This window comes from Lepisma saccharinum, chromosome 9, assembly GCF_977018435.1.
Source record: "Lepisma saccharinum chromosome 9, izLepSacc3.1, whole genome shotgun sequence".
Classification (NCBI taxonomy): Eukaryota; Metazoa; Arthropoda; class Insecta; order Zygentoma; family Lepismatidae; genus Lepisma; species Lepisma saccharinum.
Window position 1 is genome coordinate 84,641,513 of NC_139237.1, and position 16,755 is coordinate 84,658,267.

The window sequence follows — 16,755 nt, forward strand, 5'->3', positions numbered from 1 at the left end:
TACTTCTTGTGAAAATGGGAATAAATTCTTTAAAGGAGATCATTTCATGTTTTATTTGCCGAATAGCAAGCACTTCAAGATATTTACTTCAATTGACATATCGCTACATAGGTGTTCTCCGTATGATATATAGACTAATATTATCATCAGGCTCGATGCAGGTGAGGAGCATTTGTTAGATTCGAAAGTAGTGATTCCAATTTTTCCTTAATTGTTATTCGGTCGAATTAACATTGACTGGTGCTCGTGACCTGTACATTAGGGTAGTGCAAAAAACACACTTCTGTCGATTTTTATACATTGATACTTCATAAAAATATGAATTTTTGCTTCCTTACCAAAAAAAAAAAAAAAAAAAACTCGGCTGGATTCATTCATTTCTTGTAGCTTGGACTTCCATTCGAAATTTTCAAAGGCATTCGGCTAGAAAACCTGGACATCAAAACTATTTTTCTCCTGGTATACGCATAGTCTGGTGATGTGCATCGGCTTCAACTCTTGCAAACATAAAAACACATGGTAGCTATTCAATGGTGTATTCAATGATTCTCTTCCACAGAAATGCAATGATAATAACGTACTATACAGACTACAAGCCTCTTGCCGGACGTCAACAGGATCCAATTGGACACCTCTGTGCCTACACGTCGCTATTTATAGCACGTTCATTCCATAAAATTCACTAAAGATGCGATGGGGTAATATATCAATCGATATGAAGCATCATATTATATATGTACGTATTTGACTCCAGGACTTATTTTATTGTCCTAAATTATTTGAGATAGGACGGGGTATGGATGGGAAGGAAATTACGTAATTCCACATACCAGTTGAGACTGCTGACCAAATGTCTGCAATTTCCTGATAGTTTCGGAATTTCTGCGATAAGAAACTGCATTGGGACTGTGAAATCAGTTATACTTTTTTCTCCTCCAGCTTTTATAAATGAATTTGGTTTCTTAAAACACAGTGCACGAAAACCATGGAAACACCGTAACATTCTCAAGTTGTTTTGACATAAGATGAACAGAAAAGTATCAATACTAAGTAGCATAACTCGGGGTAACCTGTGGGGAGTTTGAAACATCTCCAAAGCAGACAGACTACTTAGAGACTATGATAAAGAAACGAAGAGACCTAGAACACCCATCCGTCAAACCTGAGGGAAAGATGCACCATCTGAGAGCGCAAAAGAATATTACAAGATAAACTTTTCGTTGTCCACTTTTGAACCATTTTGCAGTAGAATTGAACTCACGTTTCTCTGAACACAGTAAACACATTGCAAAATTGCAACAACTTATTCCAAAAATGTAAAATGTCTATCCCTCATTCATGTAACAATGATTCAAAATGATGGATGCCTGGTTGACAGATTGGATTTTTATAGCCTGATCATACCCAGCCTGCTATCCGTCCCGGATTTTCCGGAACAATCCCGGAATGATATAATTTGTCCTGGTGTCCCGAATAATCTCTTCGGGATGCACAAATGCTTGAGTGTTTGAGTGACCACACTGCTCAGTCCGCAGTTCTCAAATAAAGTGTCGACATTGTGAGATAGCAGCTGAGTTCATTATGGCACTGAAAAGGAATTGCAAGATTAATGATATACATCGAAGTGGATTTCTGTTTCTTTTTAACAAGTGTAAAGAATATCATAATGGACATATACATACACACATTGCCAGGTCCAGCATCCAGCTCATAAACAAGCTTCCGGTCAGCAGTGTCCCGGATTTTCACTTATGAAATATAGCAACCCTTATCATACCAAAAGTTGACCCCCCCCCCCTACGTGAACTGTATATACGCCTATGCTCCAGTCTATTGTATTCTGTAAACAACAGCAGTAACAATTAACTCCATATATATAGTATAATGACAATAGCAAGCTTCGACAACTGTCGCTTGAAGTTAAAAATGTTGTGTTCCCAAAGTGAACGAAACAATTACAATTCACCATATACATAACACACAAAACAAAAATCTACTCCAATCTTGGGAGTTTTATGCGGAAATGACGAGGACTCTCCGTCTCCAACATGTTAATTGCTGGATATGAGTGTCCTCTTATTTTATTCCAAAAGGAGACTTCGGCTTGTCGTAGTGCTACATCAAGAAGTTCTAAATTCAGATCTCTGCGTATCTGGGCTATGCGAGTAAGAGGAGGATGCCTTCCAATTGGTCTGGCAGCTCGATTTTGGACTCTTTGCAGCTTCATTAAAAGAGATGTCGCTGCATGCTGCCAGACGGGACTGGCGTATAGTAATATCGGTCTCACCATCATTTTATATAGATGAAGGCGCGTCTCGAGTGTGCAGTACCTGTTCATTATATTGCATCCGTGCCTTTCATCCTCCCAATCAAAGTCAAGGTTAATTGGGAACGGGCTAAAGAGTGGCTTTTTTCTTTCCTGAATTGTATGAGCAAATAGTCTTCGTTTTTTGTCATTAGTGTGAGCACTAACTAACGCAGGGTGAGTAGGTTAGTATAGCTTCACTGGCCTCACATGGAACATATCCTAGTCATTTCCGAACTCCCCGGAGCAATATAAAACGGTTACACAATCTCCACGAGGAGGACACAGGGGAGTCCGAAAACATATGAGAACGAGGTTGCAAGCGAGTGCGCAGAGAGGAACCGAATCAATAGCAGTGACACCAGAAGCCGTGAGGAACAATCCAGACCTTGTCGAACGACACCCAACCGTTCGACTCATCATCGAGGCTGCTATACCTAGGAACAGGAGGAGAGCAACCCATATAAGTACCTTGCTCCCGTTAGATTACTCACATGCTCATCCTTGCTCACCTTTCCTCATAACTTTCATCACGAGTTTGCTACGTTTGTATTCATAACATGAATACACATATTCATTTGGGAACCTTGTCATTGTAACTGTTCTCTCCCTCTGGCTCGTCGTTAATCGTTCAATGGGACACATTCTCCACGGCAAGAGTTGAAATCCTGTACGGAGACGCTAAGCACCAGCACTTAGGTCTTCAGCACCCCGCACAGGGACAACCACAATTGGCCGTGATGGAAGCGTTGTTACGAGAGACGGAAAAGAGAGAGAGCAGCGTTACAAAAAACAAACACAAAATACATGGAAGCTACACGCAAACACACACACACGTAAACTTATATTCAACGGAACCTCTATTCCACTCGAAAATATAACTAGTGTTAGCCTATGGCTGTCGACGCGCAGCATATTTTTTAGAAGTAAAGAAAGGATTTTTTTGTAGTAAAAGTTTGATTGAATTAAGGCATTTTGACAAATCAAATCTGCATTTTATGAATTATGTATCTTGATAATTGCTTCTTAAAGATTTAGCGAGTGGTGGTAGTGAGGTTGATATAGAAGATACCTTGATTCTCAAGTGAAGTGTTTAGTGCAATGCACTCCAAATACAAATACCACCAAGTTCATATTATTACAATTGTATGCCTCTTGATTTTACGTCTCCCTTCTATAACCTTTGGCTGATTGACACATTTGAAGTTGATGGACACTCATGCCCCATGGTCATTAAATGATCGATGGTGCTATACCTGGTGGAAACACATAATTGCTCGGCTCTCACATTATCCTATCTGTGCATAAATTTGACTCTGAAACAAAACTCAGTAAGGTAAAAGTAAGTTTATATCTTGCCGGAAGTCAACAGGATCCGTAATATGCCAAAACGATGAGCAAAACAAGGGAGATTGCGATCAGTACACCCTTTTCCTTACATAGAATTGAATGTCCTAACGATCTAATCGCAGGATAAGCTGCAACTGCAGTGAACAGGCGTCGGTGTTATTAGAAGTCATGGCCTGGCTGCATCAAGAAGGAAAGAACAGTTCAGCATAAGCAGAGTACTCCTCAGTCCAGTAATAAAGAGGACCAATTGCAGCCGTTAGATGTAGCTCTCAGGAAGCTTGATTGATTGATTTGCTTTATTTTACAGGGTGTCAACTGAAATAACGAATCAAAAATTCTTGACTTACCTTTTCATGACTTTTTCCTTTACTTTACACTTATCTGAAGGACATTTACTTAAATTGACATAAAACTTCATAGGTGCTCCCCGTATGGTATGTACACTAATTCGATCATCAAGCTGGATCCAGGTGTCCGAAAGCAGTGATTCGAAGTCTAGGTTAATCTTTCCCTAATCCATGTAACGAAAGGAAATTTACTGGTATTCGTGGCTTGTGCATTTGTGCACAACAAAAACACACACTTGTCGAATTTTAGAAATGGATTCTGCTTATAAATGTGCACCTTCGCTTCCTTACAGGAAAGAAAAAGTAATGTATGGATTACTCCACACAAGCAACTATCTTACAGGTACATGCAAAATGAGTCCAGTGAACGACTTAACAGCAGCGGTCGAATGCAAGGGATTAGGAACCTCAGAGTCATAGAGGCATCCATAACGCATCTCCTCTCCAGTTGTAGCACTAACGTTCCAAAAATCATGTTTGCAGACATAGCCTCCAAGTGGGATTGGGAGATGGATACGACCACAAAATTTTATAATAAATGATGCGAAAATATAAATTATTTGTAACGTATGATATTTCAGTGATTCTTATCCGAACTGCGCGTATCTTTGGTGGTTTGAGGGACTTCAAGGGTTATAAATGCGTCTTGCCAGGAGAAGATTATCAGTATTAGAACTTTGGTTGATGTCTGTTTCATTTTGTCCTTTTGCTTTGCAATGTTAGTATAAATACTACGAAATATTGTAACCATAATGACTGGAATAATTATTTTGTGTACATTTAATACATAGTATATGCATATAGCCATTGTGTCTCACTTATTAATTGAGGCGGCACAAAATATGTAACTCTTTTTTAAACATATACGTTTCTCCAAAACGGTGTGAATTACTGCTCTAGTAAACTACATGTAAAGGTAAATGATTTTAAAATACTGCAGGAAAGTATATTAAAAACTAAACATTTTTGAAGAAGTATAGAAGGCTCGACCTGGATTGCAATTCTGCACACCAAAAGTGTTAAACGAAGTAATGACCATGAACGATTGAGTAAGAGGTTGCTCATCTGAAGCATCACAACGACAGCAACAAAGTTTCGAATTTTGGAAAGTCCTGGACCAAATAGCACTCACGGAAAGAAGATATGTGCTATAACTTCTCTATTACTGCCTGTGCGTCTCTTTAAGCATGCAATGTTAACTGCACATTGTTCATTGTCTGTTGGTTCTACTATTTATACCTAGTCTAAGACTAAGACTATGTTTCGATAGACCTGAGACCCAAAATTCCCAAATATGTCCCTCCTATTTTCCAACGAAATAGTCACGGTAGCAAAAGGCAGGTGCTCAAAATCACACCCTAGTGTAGAATTAATACAAATTAATGTAAATAGGGTCTCCGCCTTAGAAACAGAAAGAAAGTAAGGCATTTTAACATACCAAATTTGCACAAAAACTTTTCAATTATTTACCTAGGTAAACAACTGTCCCTTGTTTTTAGAGGGAAGTTTAAGGAGATGGCAAGAGAGATAAACCACATACGTTACTTTCCGAGTGGAGTGGTTAACCCAATGCGCATGCGTTACAAATAAAATATTCCATGTTCGTATCTTTGATACAATATACATTACTGCATGTGGATATCCCTTTCTTTTCGAGAGCGCATCTAGCTACACCAAACTTTTGGGGTTCACATTGGCATGAACATCAAAATCGTCATTATCCACCAAAGCTTGTACTGAGGAAAAGGCACGATACCAACAACACGGTTAGCAAATGCAAATTCGTCTGAAATTTTAAAAAATTCTGCCATCATTAGCATATCAGAAAATACATGACGTATATCTTGGCATTCGTTCTTGTTTGTACAGTCAACGGCAAAGATAATGGTAGGCAAATCGGCCACAACTATTTTCATTACTTTTTAATCTTCATCCTGTGTTGTTTTAAGGAATGAAACTATGTTGGTTCGAAGCAGCCATTGTTCTCTGCTTATTGACGTCATTATTTCAATTCATTGTCATCACATTGTGTAATACAGACCGAATGAAAATGGTGGTGGACAATTCGCCTACTGTTTCTTTCGCCGGTGGGTGTACAGACTTAAAAAAGACGGAAGCTTGTGTGTTCCCCATTAACCATCATGGAAGTAGGGCAAGAAATATTTACTTTTACTGGAATCATCACATTAATCGTGCAATTTCCACACATCTGCAAAAGTACTAGATCATGCAGAAATAAGTTTTGCATCAAGGTCGGAAGGCTTCACATGGATGCATGTAAACAACCATTGGCAGATAGATGTGGCATTCAATTGTTTTCATTACAGATCAAATAAATATATATGCATGTTATGCTAACAATTTTTAGTGAAATATGATTAAGTATACCATGATGTCTTGCTACTAGAAAAATTGGAACAACCGAAAGGAAGTGTTTGAGCAAGTGTTTCGGTAGTCCTTCTGAGTTATTGGATTCTTAATCATAGGAATTCACACAATCTCACCCTCTATTGTCTACCTAGGTCTCCCAGTTCTATTTTTCTCGGTGACTTCCAGCTCTTGTAACCACTCTTTCGCTGCTGCCGTAAAGGGGAGGAAGTGAAGCAAACACCAAGAACATTGGGAGAAGGAGAACTTTGGTAAGAGATGTAGGAAATTAGTTAAAGATATAGGAACGCCCTGCATGCTGTGCAGACTTGTCAAAATACCGAAAATTCATTGGAACATCACATAACACGTAATTCACAAATTAGGTACATGTACTAAAGAATTCACACAAATCTTCCAAAAACGCGCTCTGGAAATAATAATCCTAATTTTTGCAGTACGGATATTTCTAATTATAAGGATGTCAATTTTCATGCTCAAATGTTCTAATGTGACACTTTATGTGAACAGGTGTGTACAAATATTATGTAATTTGATTGATTTGATTTGATTGATTTAGTTTATTTTACTTCGCGTTTTGTGCCTCTTGGCTAATTTGCGAAGATGGGGATGAGTAATGAAATTGATGAATGGACATTCACAAACAACCAAGCCCGACCTGGATTCGAACCCGGGACCCTTGGCGTCGCAGCGCGATGTGCTAACCACTCGGCCACGGGTCGGGCAAATATTATGTAATTGTTGATCTTCAAATGGCGATCTCTTCTGATTGAACAATTAAGTTTCAATGATACTATCTTAACTCATTTTAGTACTTTGCAGAATTTATTGCTCTTATACCGAGAATAATATTTACTTCGAACAGGAGGTCACTGTTGTTTCGTCGTATGAGAACAAACAGTTTTCATTTCTCAGTTCTGAATACATAAACTTCTGAAGAGATCTATAAGGAGTCAGAATCACATATCTCCACTTCTAATCCTTAGCAGTAAGGTGGAGTCACGTATCTCCAATTTACTTACCTTTTTAACCCATTCGCGTCATATGACGAGCAGGACTCGCATGAACCTGTTATGACACATAAGTCGTATGACGAGCTCAGCTCGCAATGCTACACTGCTTGACAGAAATGCACGTAGTTCAGTTTGTAGCTCATAGATGTCACTTGTATTCATTCTAAAACGAAGTCCAAATGTGTGATGTTTGAAATTCCTTCAGTATAGCGCCACTCGATGTGTTTGTGTGGAGTAAGAAAAAAACATTTCTTTATCGTATGCCGCTCTCCTCAGCTGCCATTATGGCATCAAAATTTCGCATTTTTCCCAGTTTAGTAACCAATTTAAATTTATAAGTCATTTTCGAGTTTTTATGCATATTTAGCCTCTCAAAACGCATATAATCTGTTATTCCGACACTAGGATCAAAACTCGATTTTTCGTGGAATCTGGTGTTCAATGCTACTATTCCTTTGAAACTCTTTTTCTACACATCCCAAACCAGAGATAATTTTCAGAAAAATATTGGATTATTACACAGTTCTCAGCCAATAAAGCTTAAATATTCTCACATTTCAACCCTTTGATCCAAAGTTGGGTTTTTATGGAAAACTTAGAAAACTTAACATTTTCAACTTTTATGTAGGCAATTTATTTTAACTTATTTTTGCACTCCAAACTGCCGTACTACGGAATTTATATACGATTTCTTGGTCAACTCCGAAGGTATTTAAACATGACGTCAATGGGTTAAAGAATGAGACATATTCAGGAGAATACATTATTTCCTCTCTCCTGTAAATTTGTTGAGTTACGTTTCTCTAGTTCTCACACGACGATTTATGGTTCGAATCCAAGCAAAAAAAAAAAAAAAAAGTATCCATATGCATAATATCTTACAATAATTCCGACTTAACTAAGTTATAGCAGTGGAATGATGTTATCCAGAAGAAAGGGGGTTAAAAGAAACGCAGGATCAAGAACAGGAAGTAAGTCATACGTCGCTCATCCTGATAATCCGCTGTCAGATATTTCGTTTGCACTTTGTCAATAACTTAAAATTTCTAACAGATACACTACATAGTGGTGTCTGGCGTCGTAGTGACATTTCACGGTGACATGTAATCTTGAAACAAAACGGGGTTTATGCAGCGTGCCACAACATCCAGGTCAGATCTGCCTGATAAGGTCCTTCTTCCAAATGGCGCGCCAAGTGATAACCAATAAGAAAACGCCTACTGTTTCACAAGTCACGTTTTATTGCTTGCACTTACTTCTTTCTTACTGCGGATAGTGTGGGATGATCTGAAATCGCACATAGCAATCCAGTTTTGACATTTCCTGGGGTCCTCATAGCAAATACACGTTGATTGACGTAACCGTTACAAGAACGTGCTTTTCCTGCGTGGCTGTCCTAGAATGAACAGTTCAGCGTTGATAGAAAAGCGGGCAAGGCTATCGAAGGGAACGATGAAGTGACAGCTCCCCTTTTAAGCATGAAAAATTAAAGGGTATTGTTATCGTGACGTACTCAAGGATATTACAAAAACAAACCCAACATGGTTAGCGTGACTAATTAACATGGAGTTATTCTCCTGTTCCGCATATTACCGGCGGCACGTTCGGATTCCACTCGGATACTCAGCTTGCAAAGACGGTGGGTGAGTACGACTACGTTCAAATTTTGGGCTAACGTTTCATCCCTCAACACTACAATGGTTGCGTGGGAAAAAAAAACTCCCATCATTTGTCGCGTGGATCACTATTGTGATCCATATAATATTATCGTGTTTACCTATTATTGGTCAAATTTTTTCTAGCCAGAATGTTCTTTTTGAAGTATACTGGTTCACTTAACAAAAAATCATAAATTATTCCACTCAAAACATTACCGTGGGGAGAAAATTCTAAATCTAGTGCATTACGTTTGGATGTGATGAAACCAAACAAGAATACATATCTTGGAATCTTACTTTTATTATTTTCTTTCCCAAAAAGAAATTCTAAAGTAGGTTTTTGGTGATTTGGACACACCCACTTCATATATTAATAACAGATTTTAGAAACACGGACTTACATATATATAACTACTACATTCATTCATTCATTGTTTTCTGCCTAATTGGCAGGTTTTTCACTGCAATCTCCAGCTTTCCCTATTCTCTGCCTTACGCTTCGTAATAGCATACGACCCAGTTAATTTAATATCATCCATAAGCTGATATCTCTTTCTTCCGCGGACTTTTCCTCCTTCAACCATTCCCTCCAAGGCATCACTTAGCAGGCAGTTTCTTCTTAGACAGTGTCCTAACCAGTTTGTTTTCCTCTTCTTGATGGTCTCCAGTATAGATCTTCTTTCACCAACTCTTTTCAGTACGGCTTCGTTTCTACCTTGTCCGTCCATTTTACATGCTCCAATTTTGGCCATGTCCACATTTCAAAACCTTCGAGTCGTTTCTCTTCATTTCTTCTCAACGTCCAGGTTTCTGCACCATATAGTGCTACACTCCACACAAAACATTTCACTAATCTCTTCCTTAGATCTAAGTCCATGGGTCCACAAAAAACATACGAATCCTAAAAAATTTTCGACAATGGTCGTGTAGATCACTATTGTCCTCCATTGAGATATGAGCTTTAAAAACAAGTCAACAATGGATAAATCTATATATATATATATATATATATATATATATATATATATATATATATATATAAATGCATGTATGTATATATGTTTGTTCCGGCATAACTATCGAACGCCTGGAGCGATTTCAACCAAACTTGATACACATACGACTTACAGTCTGAAAAGAAATTCTGGGGGGTAAGACACCCCTGGCACCCGTAGGGGTGGGGGGTAGGGTGACATGTAAAAATAATCGAAAACGACCGATATTAGTTTGGAATGCATAGTTTTTCGGAGTCGCTACGATCAATAGTGACACTCCCAATGCCGTTCAACTCCAAGTTCATTTTACACTATAGTTACAATTCATTATTTTCCTGTCTAATAGAAGATTGGGATAAATAAATACCGGGGCAACGCCGAGTAATCAGCTAGTTTTAAATAATGGCTGCACGAACATAGTTCCTGGACCGTTCCAGGAAGGTAGACTGGAAGCCAAGGTCAAGAGTGTTGCCAAACTGGAGTAGCACGTGAAAATATACGAGAGAATCACTATTGTGATCCGGGCGACCACTGCAGTGTTAAGGCTGGGCTGGACCGTTGGTCGTTTCCAAGGAAGCTGTTTTCAAATTCCAGGATGTTCGGGAAAAGCACAAAAATTATATATGCTTAAAATTCCTTCTAGAACATTCACTTGAATCTTCTTGTGGGTAGCTTTCGCTGTTGTCGATATTTCGAAATTAATTGTTTCCTTGTAATAATGATTTGCCTTACTGTTAGATTAAGGACGTAGAGCAGGGGATGGAGAGAATATTTAGGGCGCATGTATATCCACACCTACGCACACAACACATAGTTCCCTAAGACACAAATCGGCTCGTTCCAATTATTTTAATACATATTTTATATTTTTATTTTAACAATAAGTTGTTGTCATTTATGTTTATATACTAAAAAAAAACATTGATGCTTTTACAAAAAATATTTTATTTTATAAATAGTGCTTCTTTATCTCTCTATATATAAAAATGGATGTATGATTGTGTATGTGTGTGTGCATTTGTTCAGCAATAACTCTCGAACGCCTGGAGCGATTTCAACCAAACTTGGTACACGTATCACTTGCAATCTCGAAAGAAATACTGTGGGGGGTAAGTCACCGCCGGCACCCTTACGGGTGGGGGTGGGAAGGGGATATAAAATAGCGTCCTGTTGCGTGGCATTTTCGTGTCATATCCTGCAAGTTATGCTTCCTGCAACACAGCACGGCGAAGTTCGTTGCCTACACAAAAGGTGCGATATTGCTATCCTCTAGCAATTTCATCACATATCACTTACAATCTGGAAAGAAATACTCTGGGGTTAAGACAACCCTGTCACCCCTAGGGGTGGGGGTGGGAGGATGGGGTGACATAAAAATAATCAAAAACGACCGATATTAGTGTGGAATCCATAGTTTTCTGGGTCACTAAGATGAATAGTGGCACTCCCAATGCCGTTCAACTCCAAGTTTGTTTTACACTATAGTTACAATTCATTATTTTCCTGTCGAATAGAAGATTGGGATAAAAAAATACCCGGGTAACGCCGGGCAATCAGCTAGTTGTTCAATAACAATAAATAAATTTCAAAACTACGGTTTATACAATTCCGTACGTTATGTTGATACAAACTATAGAAACATGCAATTAAATCAATTAACATTTAAATCACTTCAAATATCCTTTGTGACAAACATGTAAGACAATGACACCACATGCATGCTGCATATTTTGGCAATTTTTGGCATACATTCAGTTTACATTTTGGGTGTATAATGCATTTTTCTGAGAACCTGTCAGGATTTTCTTGTTATAGCCAAATATAAGGAGTTTTTTTTTTTTTTTTTTTTTTTTTTCAAATTGAAAACTTGGTTTGAGTAAGTCGTGTTTCCTCAATTAACCCTTACCAACGAATCAAATGAAGTGCACTGAGCCACCTTTGTTCTACGGGGGTGGCCGAGGAAAGAAGTGTGTGTGTGCGTGTATGAACCGAGTTTTTAATTTCTAAATTTTCATATTGATATATTTCTCGCATGATATTTCTTGCATGTCAAGATTTTCTGAACATCTTAGAATTCTGTTGATCTTGAAGATTTTTTCGCCTTGTATTCGGAACAAACCTAATAGAAATCTCAAAAAATGAACTATTTCACCACTACAACCACGCTAACATGTAACTAGAAAAATAATTAACCATTTCATATACTTGATGGATTCCAAGTGATAGATTTACTCTCATTCTCTCTATTTGTATCTGAATGCATTTGTAACGTCCATTTCCTGCTTATTTCATAATAGCCTGGGACTCGAACCCAGAACATTCGGTGGCGACCCAACACACGAGGCAGTATTGTGAATCGGAAAAGTTTGCGAAATCATATCTCAGCTTTTTCCGAAATCATACTGTTAAGTAACTAAGTAACGTGGACATTCTCTCTCTCTCTCTCTCTCTCTCTCTCTCTCTCTCTCTCTCTCTCTCTCTCTCTCTCTCTCTCTCTCTCTCTCAAAAAAAGTTTATTTCTCTACTGCTAAGATTTATATTACTCCTGGTCCATTTCCAGGGCGGTTGACTTTGATCATGCTTGATTTTTTTTAAAACTCTTTCCATTATATTTCAATATTTTTCCTCTATGTTTTATGTAGGAGCAGGAGAGACTAATATTCTGCCAACCATACTACGCTGCAATGTACTACCACTACATCTATCATTTCCCTTAAAAAGGTATAGAAAATTACTGACTGATTGATTTGCTTCGTTTATCTGCAACTTTTCGCAAATGCCAAAGAAGGGGAATGAAAAATGATAAGAGACACGTCACCAATAATATTATACTGACTGTGAGTCTAGAGGCCAGAAACTTGCCCAGGTGCAGTACAGGGTGATGTGGAAGAGAGTTTGACAGTTGGGTATTTTTCGAAACGGTCATCCAACTTTGGGAGCTTTCAGACCGAATCGACAAACGGCAGTCCGAGCGACGCGTGTGACTTGTTGCGTTTCTTCGCTTCGAAAGGTTGCATTGATTCCTGAGTGTTCGCTTCCAAGAAACGTGTCACTTGTCGCTTCGTTCTGAAATCTCCCTTACACTCTAGAAAAATAACAATTACTTGAAAAGTAGTGGTAATAACCAAAGTGCATGGTGGCGGAATTCTGATGTATTAAACTTGATTTTCAGTTCTTAAGTGATGAATGATTTCTTCTACTTCAGATATCCAACGCAAAGATGCCGCTGTTCCCGTCTTGCTGCCGGGTGACACCCTACGACACACAGTGCCCGCCGTCCAGGGCCATCTTCCTGGCGCTGATGAACATCGTGGTGAGCAGATTCGAGGGAGAGGAGGTTCCCAACCAACCCATCGTGGAGCACTACGACTACATCGTGGTCGGCGGAGGCTCGGCGGGGTCCGTGGTCGCCAACAGGCTCTCCGAGGTGACCAACTGGCACGTGCTTCTGATCGAGCGCGGAGGGGACGAGTTCTACGACGGTCAGTTCCCGGCCAAGTCTCCGAGGGACGAGATAGAGGTGCACTTCAAGACGGAGCCGGACGGGAAAGGATGCCTGGGTCGTCCGGAGGGAAGATGCGACTGGCCGAGAGGGAGGGTCCTCGGGGGTTGCAGCTCCCATAACACCATGATCTACGCCAGGGGGAACGTCCGCGACTATGACATCTGGGAGGATATGGGGAATCCCGGCTGGGGAGCCAAGGACGTGTGGCCCTACTTCTACAAGTCTGAGGACAACAGGGATTCCGAGTATGCGAGGACGCCGTACCACAGGACCGGTGGGTACCAGTCTGTGCAATCGTTCCCGTACGTCGACATCAACGTGCGCCCGATCATCGAAGGCTGGAAGGAGCTTGGGGTGCCGGAAAGGGACCTCAACGGAGCCTACCAGGGAGGCGTCATGAGGTGCCAGTCCATATCGAAAGACGGAGAGCGCTGGAGCACCAACAGAGGTTTCCTTCGGCCCATACGGCACAGGTACAACTTCCACGTCGCCAAGAACACGCTGGTGACCAAAATCCTCATAGACCCGAAAACGAAGACGGCGTTCGGGGTGGAATACAAGCGTCAAGGTGTAACTGCAACCGTGATGGCGAGGAAGGAAGTGATCGTTTCCGCAGGAGCGATCAACTCCCCGCAAATACTCTTGCTGTCCGGGATAGGACCGAGGCAGCACCTTGAGGACATGAACGTTCCTTTTGTGCACGAGCTCCCTGTCGGATTGAACTTGATGGATCACGTGAGCCTTGACGGGATCGTCCTCTTGCTCAACGAGACCGCGGTTCTGCCGGACGAGGAGGAGAAGAAATGCGACGAGTACACCTTCTACAAGAGTCGAAGAGGGCGTCTCGCGAGCAACGGCCCTCTACAGGTCGTCAGCTTCATCCAATCGAAGCTGGAGCCTGCCTCCATAGACTATCCAGACTTCCTGTACGTCTACGTGCCCATCTTCAGGGATGAGTTCTTCGAGAACCCCAACGACGCATCTATAAATGCCAACGAGCTGGCTTACTACGACGCGCTACTAGTGGGTCCAACGTACACCCACGCCAGAAGCAGAGGACGCATCGAACTGAACACCACAGACCCAGCCGACGATCCCAAGATCTTCACGGGCTACTTCGACGATCCCTACGATCTGGACGCTCTCATGGAAGGGGTCAACATCACCCTTCGACTCCTGCAGACCGACTCCATCAAGAAGATCGGAGGCAAACTGGCCACCACCCGACTTCCGGGATGTACCGACTACGAATTCAACACGACGGATTACTGGAGGTGCGTAGCCACCCACTACACCGCGTCAGGGTACCATCCTTCTGGGACTTGCAAGATGGGTCCCGAGGGTGACGAAACAGCGGTGGTCGACCCCAGGCTAAGGGTGCATGGGATTAAAAACCTCAGAGTCGTTGACGCGTCCATAATGCCTCTTGTCCCCAGCTGCTGCATCAACACTCCAACGATCATGATTGGTGAGAAGGGCGCCGATCTGATTAAGCAAGATTGGAAAATTAAAATAACGCCTCCCGTAATATAACTCGCAGTGATGACAATTGTATTCTGGGAAGGACCGTGAATATTATTATTTATATTATTAATACACCAAAAATAATGAAATGAAAGTACATATTTAGCGTTGTTACGAACATGTTATTGCTTCTTTCTAGAGAAACCAACATAAAATTAATTCCAGTTAGGCCTATTCATTGATTACTTGTAACATTAAATGAGGGAACAATTTCTCTACCATGTAAACCTGTTGACTTCAGTTCTCTGTTATTTACTTCCATGATAATAAATATATTGTAACACAATGATGACGTAATTTTAAATTGTGTTTTACTCAGAAACAACTACCAGGAATTGTTATTGTAAAAATGAATATTACAATACTAATAGGAACGACTCTACTCTTATTAATAATAAAGGCAACAAAAAATATAGACGCTACGGTGACAAATTTACACGACCACAAAAAAGGGAGGAAAAGTAACATCTGACGATACAGGTACAGAAAAATGATAAAAGAATAAATTATATTCAGCCTCAGTACCAATTACTCGTACAACACTAGCGTGGAAGAACTTGCATTTTACACGTTGCAGTGCAATGAAGAGAGATTGACACTAACCTTCTCGGAAGAAAATAATACATCTGACAACCCACTAAAAAAAAAATTGAGACAAAATTCAGCTTTCAACAAACACATTTTAACTCTACTTTCTCGAGATTCCTTCGGAAAGAATAACCAAGGTGGTCCCTTTAAAATATCACAATTTGGAGAAATTTAGTGTGAAATACATACGCGCTGTCAAGGTGAAGTGTGCGCCTTGCATTTTCTTCCCTCCAACTTATAGCCTCCAGGTGCACTTTCTCTTTACATTGCTACCTCAATTTACAAAAGAAAATGGCTAATGTTTCTCATAAAATGGAAGAAAGAAACGTAAAAGACAACAAGATCCGGGTAGGATACAATCATTACGAGCACGTACATACAAACAGGAAATAACAATTGGTATCCAAGACATTCTTCTGCGATAATTGCTTTTACATTTTCCTCATTCTAAGCATGGTATTGTATTGTTAATGGAAATTGTGTCAATATCGTCAGACTATTTTCTTTTTCCAAAGTAAAACAAGAATCTACTTACAATCTAATACCGACTGTTAACATAAGATATTGCCTAACTCCTAAAATTATGTAATATCATACTCAATAAAGCACTCCTATGCATACAATATTGAAACAAGGGTAACAACTACACGAATTTCAATATAAACTAAAAATGGGTACCACGATTCACAGTGCATATTAACACCATGAAAGTCTAAACGTTGCAAGATTTTTTGTGCATTACACTAGAACTTTAATACGACAAAGTAAAATTGATTATTAATTTGGTGAAATTGATAGCAACAGAACTTCTGTCATACAAGCATATGTTCTACGTTTCAAATTGCCATTAAATAATAATACCATGGCCGTAGAAAAAAAATAATGAGTAGTGTCTAACTTAGCAGTCCAATAATGGTACAATTTTAATAGTACAGGTTGGCCACTCTAGGACAATGATAAAATTCATGTATAATTCCCGGTTTTCAAGGTGAACTTTCCAAAAATTCAAGGGTATACAAGCAGATGTTTTCTCTACATCAACCTATTACGAATCTCACCATTAACAGATGCACACACAAATA

The 16,755-nt window shown here is 39.8% G+C and overlaps 1 protein-coding gene and 1 pseudogene across 2 annotated transcripts in view; one reads left to right on the forward strand and one right to left on the reverse strand.

Annotated features, from left to right (window-relative positions):
* LOC145992212 (glucose dehydrogenase [FAD, quinone] pseudogene) overlaps positions 1–15,371 on the forward strand; it is a 50,383-nt pseudogene extending 35,012 nt beyond the window's left edge. Inside the window, exon 2 of the transcript XR_014442150.1 lies at positions 13,262–15,371. The product of XR_014442150.1 is annotated as a glucose dehydrogenase [FAD, quinone] pseudogene (transcript). The remainder of the gene's footprint in view (positions 1–13,261) is intronic.
* Positions 1–16,755, reverse strand: part of LOC145992796 (glucose dehydrogenase [FAD, quinone]-like) — an 82,628-nt gene that overhangs the window by 61,655 nt on the left and 4,218 nt on the right. The gene's annotated exons all lie outside the window — the stretch shown is intronic.